At 41.0% G+C, this 16,935-nt stretch overlaps 1 pseudogene; it reads right to left on the reverse strand.

Moving 5' to 3' along the window:
* Window positions 1-14,664: 14,664 nt before the first annotated feature.
* Window positions 14,665-15,863, reverse strand: LOC128575831 (beta-citrylglutamate synthase B-like; annotated as a pseudogene).
* Window positions 15,864-16,935: the final 1,072 nt, after the last annotated feature.

Below are 16,935 nucleotides of genomic sequence, written 5' to 3' on the forward strand. Positions count from 1 at the left end.
GGCTAAAGAGGGAAACAGAAGCTCTTTCTTCTAGAGCCTGGGATGCACGAAGGAAACCCAGAGAGTGGTGTATTTTGCTATATAAAGGATCATTTTTCTTCCGCCTCTCAATCTCTACAGAACAAGGCTGTGCACAAGATAATATGATGTGGCAAATTACACTCAAGAATAGTCAGGCTCTAACACTAGCTGTGTGAAAGGGGGTGAAGTGCTTAAATTTCAGAACTGGTTCCGCTGCTGTAAAACAATACCAAGTTCAGGGATGTTGTGACGTTTTACTTCATCTAAGGTAAAGTGCATAACACTGTAAGTGGCAGTCCGTTTTATTTTGTTGTCTTCCATTTCTATTCCCTGGAGTCTTATGCCAGGAATAAATACACAATCTCTTCTCATCTAACAACTATAAATTAACCACGCAATATTATTGATGGGTTTTCTGCAATACATTAGCAATTCGAGGATAAGATATTGTCCCAGTCTTCAAGGCATTTGCTGACTAGATTCCTCCTCTTCCATGTGTTCATTCATTGCATCATTCATAATTCATTCAGCTTTCAACTTATTGAGCATTTGCATACAAGGAACTGTGTGGACACAAAGGGTTAAATAAAATATGGTTCTTGCCTTCAAAGAAATATAGAAAAAGTTTTTAGGAGAACTAAGGGTAACTGATTTAAATAATTGTGTGACATTCCCAAAGTCCAATGCAGTAAGTATAATAAGTAATACACACAGAATAATCTCACCAAAATTATCAGGAATTAATTTCAAATGTGTTTAGGCAAATATTTTCAGCTAAACGAAAGTAGGAATCCAAGAAAACAGGCCAAGAGTGCTGCAAAAGCTACTCTACACTGCATTAAATTTTCATGTGCTTAGGAATCACAAGAAACCTTGTAAATCAAATCCAGGTTGGGACCCAATAGGTCTCTGGTGGAACCTGGTAAACTGCATTTCTGCCAAGGCCCAAGACATTATGATGCCAGTGATCCAAGGACTATATTCTGAAATAGCCAAGGGCTAAAGCAGGTAAACAATAGGAATTCAAAGGGACTGGACCGCTGGTATCTATGCATGACATTCTAGTTATAACATCACCTTTGAGAATACTGTGATGATAAGTACAATTCCAAATAACCCATTCAGTCAAATTTGTTTATTAAACCAACTTTAGAAAGAGGCTGTCAGGAAAGAAATAAAGCACTTACAGGCAATTAATGACAGACTGCATAAAACATGTAGTTTCTCCACAAACATCCTCACAACTCAGAACTTCTCAAACCTGCAGATGAGTGGATATCTCCAACTCTCTGTAAAATAAATCTTTTTTTTAAAGGCAGATACATACACTTCCACTTATCTGAGGTGTCTAAAGTCAAATTCATAGAAACAGTAACATGGTGGTTACCAGAGGCTGGGGACAGAGGGACTGAGGAAAGAAAGTTGTTTAACAGGTACAGAGTTTCAGTTTTGCTTAATAAAAAAGTTCCGGAGATCTTTTTCACAACCGTATGAATATGCTTAACACTACTGACCTGTATACTTAAAAATAGTTCAGATGGTAAATGTTCTGTTATGTGTTTTTCAACCACAATAAAAGATAAACCAAACAACCACCAAAAAAAGTTTGGATTTGATTCTGAAATCGTATCCAAGCAAAAAGAACTTAATATTTTAAAATTGGTTGAAAATCAAAGCAGGTGTGTTGGAATATAATTCAATCCCACAATGTCCTCCACTCTCTTTTTTTCCAATTCAATTTCAGAAAACTTTTCAGAACACCTGCTCTAGGCTGGAAATAGGAAGGAATACAAAGTTGAGTAAGAAGTGGTCCCTTCTCTCAAGAAATTCTCAGTCCCAAAGGAATGATGTGGTCAGTATACAAAGAGCTGTAATGCTAGACAGACTCCTTTGGCCTCCCACCTTCGTGTCTGGAAATTTTATTGCTTTAAAGTTATTGTCCCATAAGAAATTAAAGGTGCAGATTCCCGTCTCCATCCCACAAGGGGGAACTTCACCTTGGAAATCCTTACTGTGTACTCAGCGTGGGTGGAGATTGGAACAACCCCCTATTTCTGACATTTCAGAGTGAAATATGACCCAGCCTAACAGATAAATAGGCTGGCTGAAACTATATCAACAGAGACAAAAGTAAAATAGATACAGAGAGAAGTATCCTCCAAATTTTCTCAAATTTAGAACAGAATTCCTTGTGGGTCAACATGTATAGGGCTCTGGGCCCATCCCCGCCTTTCTCAGACCTCTCTGCTTTGATCTATTTTATACATAATGCCATGTTGGATTTCAACTGGGGAGGGGCAGAGGATATGTTTGAAAACCACTGACTGGTGAGAGCATAAGGCAAGGATATTGACCAAATCAAAGATGGCCTGCCAGCCTAACACAAAATTGAGACACACTTCAGGGATACATTACAATATATCCTTACTTTATTCACATAATTGTGGCTGGCAGAATCTCTACCATCTACAATGAAAAATATTTTTAGTTGTTTTAGGAGACACTGCTTTTCGCATGCTATGTCTGCAGAATAAATTAAACTGTATGTTGTCAGGAACTTACTTCGAATAAATTATCGTGAGTGTAGTGTGTGACACAAATGTCTTCGGCCTCACAATCTTTGAGAAAAAAATGGTTGCAGCTAGGTCAACTACCTGTGACTGGACAGTTAGCCCCACACGCGCTAGCACAGGACCTCAGGCCCCTCTTTCTACTTTATTACTGTTACTCCTGTGAGTCCTAAGAAGGTGACACACGTGTGCCCAGGAAAAGCGTGCTTCTGCTCTGCTCTGCTCTGCCTCTCTCCGTGACACCTGTTGCCCTCAAGCCACTGTCCAGGGTTCTGTTTTTTGGTGCTAATAAAGCAGCAAATGACAAAGGTGTTTAAACCACAAGATTCTAGGGCGGCGCCTGTGGCTCAAAGGGGTAGGGCGCTGGCCCCATATGCCACAGGTGGAGGGTTCAAACCCAGCCCTGGCCAAAAAATGCAAAAAAAAAAAAAGAAAGAAAGAAAAGAAAAGAAACCACAAGATTCTGGCCAGGCACAGTGGCTCGCGCCTGTAATTCCAGCACTTGGGAGGGCAGGGCGGGTGGATTGCCTGAGCTCACAAGTTCAAGACCAGCCTGAGCCAGAACAAGACCCCTCTCTCTAAAACTAGCCAGGCGTTATGGCGGGCACCTCTAGTCCCAGCTATTTGGGAGACTGAGGCAAGAGAATTTGGGAGGCTTCAACGCAAGAGTTTCAGGTTGCTGTAAGCTGTAATGCCACAGCACTCTACTAAAGGTGACAAAGTGAAATTCTGTCTCCAAAAACATAAATATAAAAATAAATAAACCACAAAAAAAAAGAAAAAAAAGAAAAAAAAAGAAAATAAAATAAATAAACCACAAGGTTCACAAAACCCCTCATGAAAGAAGCCCCTTGGACTCTACCTGTCACCTTTCTTTACAATGGGGGTCATGCTGCATTTCTGAGTCTAGGCTTAGTGTCAAAACGGCTACACAGTGTTGTCCACATTCTCATCCTTCATGCCTCAGCCTCCAGGCATGAGGGCTGCAAGAGTAACTTCAGGATTTGTTGACTGTTTACAAAATAAAAAACTTACATGTAGGAGAACATCCAGTGATCAGAGGTTTCAATCAGAGGATATTTATTATTGCCAACAAGTCTGGAGGAGAGTCCCAAGCTTGATTCAGTGTCTCAACGATATCCTCAAGAATCTACGTTCTTTCCTTATTTCCCATTCCACCATCCTCAGCATTTTGCCTTTCCCCCTCTGGCTTACTGCCTTCATCTCAAGATGACTGCTGCAGTTCCAAATATCACATCCTCCAACCGCTGCCTTAAACGGCAGGAAGGAAGGGGTCAAAATTAAAAAGTTCTCAATGGGTGTGTATGTCTTTATTTTTTGAAGGAAAGGATATTTTCCTAAGAAGACTTCCCCATATATCTTCTTGCCTACAGCTGTGTCACACAATCATCTCTGGTTACGAGAGAGTCTGGACAGGGAGGATCTGGTATTTACCCTCAACCTTGGAAGAGATGAAAGGCGTGTTAGTTCTGCCATCTTGTCCAAATAACTTCTGTATGAGAGTGATGCTATGGTACTACCACTTGTGAATGAGCATCCCTGACTGGTATTTGGTCCACAAATAAATTACAGTTAGACGAAATCCAGATTACTTACATTCATACATAGTTGGTGGTATGAAGTTTAAACCCAGAATCAAAATTCTAGTACTTATCCAGGTGGTGCTTTGTTTGTATCATGGTAATATTTTAAGAAGCCAAACACAAATAATGTTAACCCATTGCAAAATAAGGCCTGCAAGGACAGGATCATGTGACAAGAGCAGAACATTTGCAAAAGCTATTGCAAAAAAGACAAAAGCGATGACTTGTGAAGAAAGCAACTTGCTCATAAATTGCTTCCAGCTAAGGCCTCCTTGTATCTAAAGGCTACTCTGCTGGAATTGGAGGTTATTCCCTGTATTTGATTATACAAAATAAATGAACCTTACAAATAGTCTATTCATGACTATAGACATAGTCATGGTTTGCAACCTGCAAACTTCTTTTGTACAAACCTCTTGGTGCAAAAGAAGTTTACAGATAAAAGGTGATATTCTGGTTTCTCTGGGCACTTCCTATACGTTTTGGGGAACAGCAGAGCAGGATCCACTTGGCTCATTTTATCCTCAGCTGTGATCACAACTCTGCTTCTCAGTTTCTCCAAACTGCATCGAACCAACACTCACTCCTATGTTTCTTTTTTTTTTTTTGGCCGGGGCTGGGTTTGAACCCACCACCTCCGGCATGTGGGACCGGCGCCCTACTCTTTGAGCCACAGGCGCCACCCCACTCCTATGTTTCTATGCCAGGATGTTCCCTTCTATGTGGTTCTTTCATGTTTTATATGGTCTTTCTTCCATTGCTTCCCGGGAAACGTCCGTGTCTTCTGCCGTCTTTTTCCTGCAGTCTTCTTGAAAGCGTAGTAGCAGGTAGGAGGTGAACATATGTATGAGTAGGATGGCTACAATATTAGTACTTGACATCAAATTGAAGATTGCAGGTGTTCCTGACTCCACCCATTATGGAAGTTAGCAAGTTGTCCACATGAATGCAGATGGGAAATCAAGATCAAGTTACAGGACTAGAAATGTCAGAGGCTCAGTAGTTTGGAAGCATAGCCCTCCAACGTGCAGGGAGACCATGGAACTCTAGAGCATAACTGGTGGGCTCCTGCAGAAGTTCTTATCAGGAAAGGGTCCTGGGGCTGAGGTTGAGTCTGTTATCAGGAATTGAGCCTGAAACAAGCTCTGTGTAGGGGAAGGAGCAAAGTCATGGGCCCTGGAACAAAGTGGATGTCTTAGCAAGGAGAAGCTTTTCAAATGGGAAACTGAATTAAAGGACAAATACAAAGAGAAGAGAGAGGGGAAAACGCAAAGACTGCCCTAAAACAATGGTTGTGGCGGGGCATGGTGGTTCATGCCGGTAATCCTAGCACTCTGGGAGGCCAAGGCGGGTGGATAGGTTGAGCTCAGGAGTTCTAGACCAACCTGAGCAAGAGGGAGACCCTGTCTCTAAAAAATAGCTGGGCACTGTGGCAGGTGCCCACGGTCCAAGCTACCAGGGAGGCTGAGGCAAGTGAATCACTTAAGCCCAAAGGCTTGAAGTTGCTGTGAGCTATGATGCTATATCACTCTACTGAGAGTGACATAGTGAGACTGTGTCTCAAAAAAAAAAATTGGTTCTTAGCTCCAAATTTCCTTGAGTTTTCATGCTTTATCTCAAAAACTGATGAGGCTGTGCATGCATTACAAAATATGCCTGTGTTTATTGTAATATAAAAATGTTTTGAATGATGTAAAATTCAGAAAATTAATGCAGTTTTTATCCTTGGTTTTCAGCATCCTCCAGGCATGCAGCTGTGTGCTTCGTGGCATATCACCTCCCACATGTCCCAGTGACAGTGAACACAGTGGCCCAAAGTTGTACCCAGCTTATTTTTTTTAAATTTTTATTTATTTATGCATTTGTGGTTTTCGGCCAGGGCTGGGTTTGAACCCGCCACCTCCGGCATACGGGACTGGCGCCCTACCCCTCTGAGCCACAGGCGCCGCCCCTGTACCTTACCGTGTTTTCTTCTCCTTCTCTGTCGCTCTTCCCCCTTCTCTTCCCCATTCCTCTCCCATGTTCTGCAGGGGACAATGCATGACTGGGCTTTTGCAGCTTTAGGCATGACTCTGCAGCCCAGCAGAGTCTTCCAAACCTGGCACTGGAGGAGAGGAATGCCAGGACAGGTGTGTCAGTCAAGGTTCTCGAGAGGAATAGAACCAATAGCAAAGGGAGAATGTGGAAGGCTGGAGAAAAGGGTAGGGAGTGAGGGAGGAGAGATGGAAAGAGAGAGAATAAAAATCAAGAAAGAAGAGGAGAGATTTTCAGGATATGGCTCATGGAATTGCAGCATCTGTAAATTCCAAAATCAGTAGAGCAGACCGGCAAGCCGGATGTTCAGGTAAGAGCTGATGTTGCAGTCTTGAATCTGAAATTCACAGGAGACACTATCAGGCTAGAAACTCTGGTGGAATTTCTGTTACAGCCTTGACATAGAATCCATTATTTTTGAGGAAACCTTGATTTTGCTGTTAAGGTACTCAATTGATTGGATGAGGTCCCCCCCATGTTATGGAGGGTAAACAGTTTTACTTAAAGGAAACTGATTATAAAAATTTATCACCTCTATAATATACCTTCATAGCAACACCTAGATTCGTTTTTGACCAAATTACTGGGTGTCACAACATAGCTAGATTGATATGTAATACAGGGTGTCCCCAAAGTCACCCCTAAAGTCACCATACTTAGGGAAAATAGGAAATTCAGGCTAAATGTATCTTGATTTACAAAATATCGTTATAAAATTTTAAAAAGAGGTAGACAACATGTAGAGAATAGTTTGTAAATATTTTGTAAAAGTTTGTAATGGTCGGGCGGTGCCTGTGGCTCAGTAAGCGGGGCGCCGGCCCCATATACCTAGGGTGGCGGGTTCAAACGCAGCCCCAGCCAAACTGCAACAAAAAAATAGCCGGGCGTTGTGGCGGGCGCCTGTAGTCCCAGCTACTAGGGAGGCTGAGGCAGGAGAATCGCCTAAGCCCAGGAGTTGGAGGTTGCTGTGAGCTGTGTGACACCATGGCACTCTACTGAGGGCAATAAAGTGAAACTCTGTCTCTACAAAAAAAAAAAAAAAAAAAGTTTGTAATGGTCATGACCACAGGTCCCAAAGGCTCTTGACGTAGCCCTTTAACTGATCCTTGTCCTGGTCACACCTTGCTCATGGGTCTCACTTTACTTCATCTCTTTGAGATCCTTCCTCCCTACAACACTTCCCATTTTGATTTTCTGTTACATGGACTCTGTGGCTCTCTACCATGTTATTTTGTTCTCCTGCCCATAGTTTCTCTGCTGAATTGGACTCTACTCTTGAGGATTCAATTCTTGAATCGGGTCCATAGCCCCTTGCAGGATGCACTTTGCAGGTATTTAAGTCCAGTGGTCTGTTGTACTGGCCTCAAGGTGTGAGGTTCTTTCCAGATTTCCAAAACAAAACAATGTGTGATTCATGGAACATAAAACATTAATATATGTCAAACAGCACTTTGTTAAGGAAAAGGAAATGGGGAAAAATCAAACCACAGCTCCTGGAAGGAAGGGGAGGAGTAGCTGTGATTCCCCACTAGTATTTTTGTCAGAGCATTTGTTATGACTGATGTTATGTGATGTCAAAACATACTGGAAACACTTTAAAGGGGCGTGATTGACATATTACATCAGATAAATATTTCCATCTCATCTGACTCATTTGGTAGAATAATCTCACTTAACAACACAAAGAACAGGAGATGTGGAGGGTTAAAAAGTACATTTTATGGTTTTCGGAATATGAGTAAAGGTATAAAATGTATAAATTCTAAGGGCTATTTTTATATTCCTGAAATAATGAATTTTATCAAAATCAGGACAAACTTGGGAAGTCAAATATTTCATTTACTTTGACAAGAGTGAAATTTGTTCTTTCCAAGAGTCAAATTAAGAGAATTGCTCCACGTCACACAAGATGGAGACAGAGTTCCAAGTTCACTCCCAAGTTTTATGACAGTTTGTCCCATGATTTTTCACTATTCTAGATTATTTTGGCACATGTGGCTTGTTGCTATTGCTTTTTTTTCTTCTCTTTTAGCTCCAGAGCTGTGGAGATTCAACATGTGAAGAAAGGTCTACTGTTATATCACTTAACCCTTCTAACATCTCACCAGGTAGGAGTTATTTTCTCTAATTTTACAGACTAGGAAACTAATACTTGAAAGCACGATAACTTGTCAATAGTAATGATAAAGTTCAGTATAACAGAGCTAGGATTTGAACCCAACTTGTTCACGTCTCTTCTCTGGGGAAAATGGGAGTAATTTTGGCCTGAAAAATGTTCCAGATGACTTTTCTTCATCAAGTCCTGTGATAAAAATGACAACTTCCAAAGTTTTCAGAAATCCTCCCTTCTCACAATGATAATACTTAACTTTCAGAACTTCTGTAGACTAAAAAGGTATAAAAGGGGAGAAAATAGTTTTGATTCATCATGCATTTCACCCACATCTTCGTAAGAACTGCCTCTGGAAATCTAATATCTTCCTCTACATTATTAATTTCTAGATATTAGAAGAATATTTTATTAAATCTTAGAGATACAATCTCAAAAATGTGAGAAATATGATTAACAAGAAAAACTATGTACCTTTGCAGCTCAGTAATATTTTGATCTGTCGTTTTTAAATATATATAATGTTTTCTCTACTAAATGAATAGGCCTCAGGGTCATTTTTGCTCTTCCTCACTTGAAAGATAATAATAAAATTCAGGCCGTTATTAGTTTTGTATTAGAGAACAATTATTTATTCAAGCTTTTTTTTGATCTAAACAGGTCTTATCAGACTTGGAAGTATGTCGTCATTTACCCAACAGACTATTGTTTCCCTGGAAAGATTGTTTTGAGTCCAATTTTTAATTTAGTCACTGAATGATTTGGTCAGAGAGACAAGAATATTGTTAAGTTTTTAAGTAATTATTTGGAGGAATCTGATTTAAATTTAAATGGGATTCATTTTTAGGCTCTACAGAGAGAGATTATCTGAGTTCTGATCACAAGCTTGGAGCTTATGGTCAGGTAGACACAAGTCAGATACTTGCTATGGTTTGAGTATTTGCAGTCTCCAAACTTCATATTGATATTTGATCTCTGATGTTGAAAGTGGGGCCTAATAGGAGGTGTCTGGGCCGTGGGGCAGAACCCTCATGAACAGATCAATATCCACCGTCAGTGGTTAGTTCTCATGAAATCTGGTTCTTAAAAAGAGCCTGCACCCTCCCTCCTCTCTTGTCCTGTGATTTCTGCATACAGAGACACACACCTTTGGCCATAGCGGTCCATGGCACAGCCTGTGGTCCTCACCAGATGCAGATGCCCAATCTTGAACTCTATAGCTATGTATGTGTTAGGTCCCAGTTGCAAAAAACCAGAAACCATACCAGCTTTCATAAACACAGATTTGGTACAGGCCATTAAACACAAAATAGTTGAAAAGTCTCAGGAGCAAGTTCTAGGCCAAGTCTTCAAAACTGACTCTCAAAATAACACTTTTAAGCTGACCCTCCAAGCAGCTGCTATTTCCACTACAACTAGGGGTCTCAGGAAGCAGAAGACCACCAGGAGCTCTTGAGTTTGAGGCTACACTGCCTCAGCTGCTGCTTAGTACTTGAGAGGAGATTTCAGCCACCACAACTGCCTCTAAGTACCCTCAGGGCTGGGAATTGGACACCGCAATACCAACTGCAGAGAGACCCAGTACCCCCAGGACGATGCTTGTTCCAGCAACATCTGCAGTGGATGTTGGAACTTCCGGCTTCCACATCTCATATGAGGTCACTGAACTGGGGGACTTAACTTACATATGGAGATTGGAAGAGAACGTTCTCTTTATTTTGTTTATAATTTACATATAATAATCACACGTTTATGGGGAATAGTGTGATGTATCAATACGTGCATACTTAAAATGACACAACCCAGGGACCTAGCATGTCCATCATCTAAACCTTTATCCTTTATGGTAATAAATTTTAAGATTTTCTTTACTAGCTATTTCAAAATACACAATGCATTACTCCTAGCTACAGTCACTCCATATGTTATTAGAACACCAGAACTCTTTCTTCCTAAATATAACTTTGTACCTGTTGACCAACCCTCTTCCCATCCTCTCCTTTTCCACTCCCTCCCCAGCCTCTAGTAACAGCCATTCTACGCTCTAAATCTATGAAATCAACTTTTTCAGATTCTACCAATGACTGAGACCATGCCATATTTGTCTGCCTGTGCTTGGCTTATTTCACTTGGTATTTTGTCCTCCAAGTTTGTCCATGTCCCTTTTTTATAGCTGAGTAATGTTCCAGTGATATGCATACCACATTTTCTTTACCCATTCTTCTATTGATGGCCACTTCTATCTCTTGGCTGTTGTGAATCATGCCTCAATAAACATGGGAATGGCTCGGCACCTGTAGCTCAGTGGCTAGGGTGTCAGCCACATACACCAGAGCTGGCGGGTTCAAATCTAGCCCGGGCCTGCCAAACAACAATGACAACTACAAACCAAAAATAGGCAGGCATTATGGCGAGCAGCTGTAGTCCCAGCTACTTGGGAGGCTGAGACAAAAGAATCTCTTAAGCCCAAGAGTTTGAGGTTGCTGTGAGCTATGATGCCACAGCACTCTACCAAGGGTGACATAGTGAGACTCTGTCTCAAAAAAATAAACATGGTAATGCAGACATCTTAAAGAGAACATTTTAAGTTCTCAGGGAGACATACTAGGAGGTGGTTGGAAGGGATTCTGAGTATCAATCTACCATACTCACTATAAATGGATGTGTTCATCTGCCAACTGCGCTGACAAATGACCACAGACCGAGTTGCTTAAGCAACAGAACTTTAGTTCTCATGGTTCTGGAAGCTGGACGTCTAAGGTATTGATGGGGTTGTTTTCTCCCCAGTCCTCTCTCCATGGCTTGCAGACAGCTGCCGTGCTGCTGTGTCCTCACATGGCCTTTCTTCTGTGGGCCCACAAACTCTAGGTGTCTCTGCCTCTTCTTAGAAGAACACTATTTCTATTGAAATAGAGTCCAGTCTATGACCTCATTTAATCTTACTTTCTTTAGAGGTCCTGTCTCCAAATACGTCACATTGAGGGTTAGGGCTTCAACATGTGAATTTTGAGAGGACCCAATTCTGTCCATAAGGAGAAAGACCTCTGCCCTGGAAGAATTTACTGTAGGAGAAAAGGTCATGAACACACGTATCCAGTTGCAGGTGCTAAGTGCCACAACAGAAGTCTATAGAGAGCATGGTAGGAATACAGCACAAGTTGGGGGGAAGTCATGTGTAAGTGATGAGTTATATGCCTCTGTATAGCGCTTCTAAGTAGAATTCCTTATCCTTACTAATTCTTTCCCATTCCAGATGTAAGGTTCTATTACATACTTCAGTGTCCAACAGTGAGGAAAAGGGATGGTACAAAATGTACCTACAGATAGTTGCTGGAGTTCTGCACAAACGTCCACTCCTTTGACTTCAGGAATAACCTAATATGGAAGGGATGCAAGACAGCTTGGCTTGTTAGCACCCTGTATATTAACTTAAAAATATGTAGAAAAAAGCTCCAGTTTTGAACACTCACTAGGAAGTAGGCACAGTGTTAAGACCTTCATATAGACACAAGTCCTTTAAGCCTCGTCTCAGAATTATCTGTACTTTCCAGATGCTGTAGTCTGATTCTCTAGGTTTCCTTAACCTAGCGCCCATGATATTAGGAGGTGAGGACTTTGGGAGATAATTAAGATCCATATAAAATAGGCCCCAGAGAAATCTTTATCTTACACCAAGTGAGAAAACAGCTGAAAGGTGCCATTTATGAACTAGAAAGTGGGCTTGCATTGGACAGATCCACTGACATCTTGATCTTGGACTTTCCAGTCTCCAGAATTGTAAGCAATAAATTTCCACTATTTATAAATTACCCAGTCTGAGTTCTTTTGTTAGAACAGTTTGAATGGACTAAGAGAACTCTGAGGAAACTAAAGCTTACAGGGGCCAAATGACTTACCTTGGGTCACAGTAGACTATGGGAGAACCTGGACTTGCCTCTGAGCAAATCTTCCAGTGATTGGGCCCTTATTTACGGCCACAAGATCAGACAGTCTGTTTGACTCACCTGGGAGTCTCATACCTAAGGATCGGCACAGGAAGCATCCCAACACTGCAGTTAAAACCATTATCTGACCTTTTTTGGATACAATTTGTTTCTACTTTTTAATCATTTTACTTTCCTTTGAATATTTACCTGTAAAACCATTTCAAATTAATTCTGTCTTTGCATCCTTTTAGTCATTGGCTCTGCTGGCTTTATTCGGTCTTGGGTTATTGCTAGCTTTTCCCAATTTCTGTTTGTCTTATCCTTCTAGGACTTGCTCTCCATGTGTCTCTTGGATGGCAACTTGGAACTTAAGTTTTCATTCCAGAGGAATGAAAGATATTCACTTATATCCATGTGCCTTAGACATTCAGATTTTTTTGTGGGGTTTTTTTTTTTTTTGGCCGGGGCTGGGTTTGAACCCACCACCTCCAGCATATGGGACCGGCGCCCTACTCCTTGAGCCACAGGCGCCGCCCGACATTCAGATTTTTATTTAACACATTTGTCTCTGTCTTTCATGTGCCATACCCTGTCCTTAGGCACCAGGGATTCTGCAGCAAACCCCTCAGTCAAGGAACCCCATCTTACCATGCTTATATCCCATGGAGGAAATGAACTGTATACACTATTGCTATGAATTTTGTTTTAAAGATGACTAGTTTAGATAGTCCTCGTTGGTCTCCAGAAAACATAACATGAGGAAAGGGTAAAAGTATCTGAATGTAGATTTGGTGGTCAGGCAGGGGGTCTGACTTTGAGATGGTGACATTTAAAAAGACTGGCCCAGGCTACTGAACATCAGATTATATTCACCATCTAAATAATTCATGCATATTGAAAAGCAGTGACCACATGGGTGGACAAATGAAAAAGGAAACTATGCCCAAGCTGCTAGTGGTTAGAGGTTTGGGAGCTGTGAGTAGATATGAAAAAAAACAGAACTTTCTCGTTTGGTACAATCTCCTGCTTTAGGTTTTTTCCCTCCCATTTTCTGGGAACCAGAAATTTCTTTGCAAATCTCCCAGAAGCCTGTGAATCCTGAAACTGTGTGAGGATATTCTCTCCTGTTGGTGAGCAGTAGCACGCAGGTCTTACTCTTCCAGAGAACCTATTATATTGAAACTTGAAAAAATGATTATCTTAATGATCATTTACATTTGAAATACACCTCATTATGCCGACAGTATGCTGGCATCTGATGACATGTTGCCACCAGGTGGCTTCAGTCCTTTCTTATACATGTTTTCCTTTCAACTAATTTTTGATTATGGGCTGTGCTATTTCATATCAAACTAAACTATGCTCATTCATTAAGCTAGTCATCATCAAAATTTGTGGCTTACATTTTCAATTATAGTCCAAGTAGAAGTGAATTGTTCCTTGATAATACAAATTTGAATTTGACTGGGTCTATGACTGTAGCTCTAGGTGATAAAAAAAATTCAAGCAGTCATATGGTATTTGTAAACAACTATATGTTTGTCGGTATGTAGCCAAAATACTCAGACAATTGACTGTTTTGTTTTAATTTTCCCCCAGATGCTTCAGGGCAGATGCAGCCAAGTAAATCTTTGAATTTTAAATGGTCAATTTTCATTGCAGATTACAAGCTTCTACAACCAACGTGAATCATCAGCTTTCCAACGTGAATCAACCAACGTGAATCATCCTCAGTTTCCTTAGAAAGTTTGATCTTTTTTTTGTCATTAAAAAGCCTTTATTGATTGGATTATGTTCATTTGTCCTCCCGCCCAAATTAAAGAAAAGATGACAAAACACAAAAAATAAGAAACCCCAATAAAAGAGCCCCTTGAGATTTCATAAACAACTATGAACTAAAGCTGCTAATAGGGAAATGTCAGAATTTTTAGATTTGTAAATAAAAAACGTGTGGAATTCAGGCAGATGCTTTCCTCACCCACTGTTAATCTTGCAACACACCGTGAAGTTATGCTACTTGAATATTTGTGCCAAAACAATTCTTTTATACAAAAACAAAAGTGAAAGACCATGACAAAACATTTGCTCCTCATGGCCTGACAGCATACAAACTTTTTAGTAATTTAAAAGGGTAACTATGAGAGCCTAACATGTTCTATATCCCACCACTTCTGCCTCTCTCTCTGTAGGATTCGTAAACAAAAAGTCAGTAACATCTTTAGTAGCAAAGATCTCATCTATCTTCTTCTTTCCAACTAATCCTACTAAATTTCTCTCATCTTCCTGAGCATCCTCCATGAACAGCATTGCAAGTTGATGTTAAAAAAAAAAAAAGAAAATAAAAATAAGGAAAGAAAGTTAAGTTTTACACGGGTTTTGTTGGTTAATTATTGGTGGACTCACTCCACCAGGAGTTTGATTTCATTGGCTAGTAGCTGGTTCATGTTGAATAGGGCCCCCGGAAGCTTGGTGAGCATCTCTCGCTCTGGGCTTTCAGGGTCACTGTTGACAGAGCTCATGTTGTCGACAGCAGTGCTGGCTGGGGGACCCAGCTCAGGCTCACTAGTCTCACTGGCCGTGGACACCACGGAGAGCAGGGACATATGCCGGGTGAGCCAGCCAGAGGGCAGAAGGGAGGCAGCATAGTCCGCAATGATGGCAGCTACATCTAGAGTACAAGCCTTATCAAAGGCGATGAAACCTACATTTGCATTGGCCTCACAGACACAGAAGGAGCCATCATCCTTCACCAACAGGTCAATGCCACACACATCCATCCCCAGGATATTAGACACCTGCATAGCTAGCTGTTTCCCTTGTTCACTCAATGAGCACATCATCCCCACACCACCTAGTGAGCAGTTGCTTTGCATCCTCTGATCTGTTGAACATAACATAACATGGTGCCAACCACACAACCTCCCACAGCAATGACACGTACATCTCATCCATGAGACTCTTTAACATACTTCTGGAATAGGTATGGAGCTTCATGTTGAATAAGATGGCTTAGATCAGCCAAATGGTGCTTATCTCGAGCTAAGAAAACAGCTTTGCCTCTATGACCCTGTGTATTCTTCGCTACCATTGGGAATTCCAGTACTTCTGCTTCATCAATCATTTTAGCAAAATTTTCATGGCCACCATAAGAGAAAGTATCTGGCAGAGGAACGCCATGGCCAGCCAACTCTTGAAATGTTCAGAACTTATTAACACAGTTCAAGTAGCCTGAGGTCCGTTCATCAACTGGCACCCCATCTTCTCCAGATGTTGCAGAACAGTGATGTCACTATCACTTTGCACCCCAGGGGTTGGCACTCTCACTACCACCACTTGGGGGTAGGCAGTGATTAGTTCTCCATTGATTTGAAGACCTAGGTTTCCTTGCTCTATTGTCAGCATGACTTCATCCATCACCACAGCCCTAAATTCCAGTTCCTCCTCACAACACTTGGCCTTCAATGCTCGTAAGATCTCTTTTTGGGGATAGTCTTCCCTGATGTGACGATCTGTCAAAAACCACAACTTGGCAGCCACAGAGCTATACATCTTGATCTGCTTGTTCTTTTGCATAGATTATTTCTTCTTAAACGTAAAGTCTATCAGTTTAGTGCAGAGGATGTCATAAAGAACAGATGGAGAGGTCTGATGAACAGGTCTGGAAGGGTCCCGAGCACAGGAGCTTCTATCCCCGCAAGGAGTTGAGTTGACATACACCACTCCCCAGGTGGGTGGATGCAGCCCACTAACCTGAAGGCTCATTCAGTCTAATTGTTCGAAAGTCTTTGATCTTGAATGTAACTTTGCTCTTTAAAATGAGGTTCTGAATTTTAAAAACAAAATGGAAATACTGAGGAAAAAACAAAGAGACCAGTAAAATTGTAATAGCTTATCCTTCAGCTAAGCATTTTCCTCCCTTGCAAAGCCAAGCAAAACAAAAAGGAAGTCAATGGAAAAAAATCAAACATTTGGAGACTGACACATCATCTTTGCTCATCACCAGTGATTGCATGAAGCTTGGGAAAAGAACTGCTAATCTCCTCTCCTCTTCTGGAATTGGTTCATTCCAAAGGAATCATGCAAGTGAACATTCCCCAGGTTTGAAGTCTATTGATAAGGGTCTTTCTGGAGCCACAAAAGGCTTCTGGGCTTATAAAACAGTGCCTTATGGTAGAGGAAGAAACATCTGGAATGTATTCAGGGGATTAGCCTATCATGGTAGCTCTGGTACACATTAGACAGACAGCTCTTTGGGTCTGCATTTCATCTGAAAATATGATGTAGCTAGATAAGATGATCTTTCAAGATCTCCCATCAAAAATCTATGATGGCGTAAAGTTAACAAGTAGTCCAGCAGCTCAACCATACTGTCTTGGAAGAAAGGTGGTATTTCACAATGTGATGAAAGAGTCTACAATTAAAAAGAATCTATTGACTTTTGTACTATTCTACTATATATTAAATGTCATAAATGTAATAAAACATTATAATATATAAGATTAATTCAAGTAATAATGATGAATCTAGGGTTATAAGGTAATAACGATACTAGATGAAAATAACCACTGGATAGGCACTGGAATAGTAACATTTCCTACTGCTCACATGGAGTTCAGTTAGATTTATGGAGCAGTAACAAAAATAACATACTGCCCATGGCCCGTAGGTCT

This window comes from Nycticebus coucang, chromosome 23 (assembly GCF_027406575.1).
Source record: "Nycticebus coucang isolate mNycCou1 chromosome 23, mNycCou1.pri, whole genome shotgun sequence".
In the NCBI taxonomy this organism is placed as follows: Eukaryota; Metazoa; Chordata; class Mammalia; order Primates; family Lorisidae; genus Nycticebus; species Nycticebus coucang.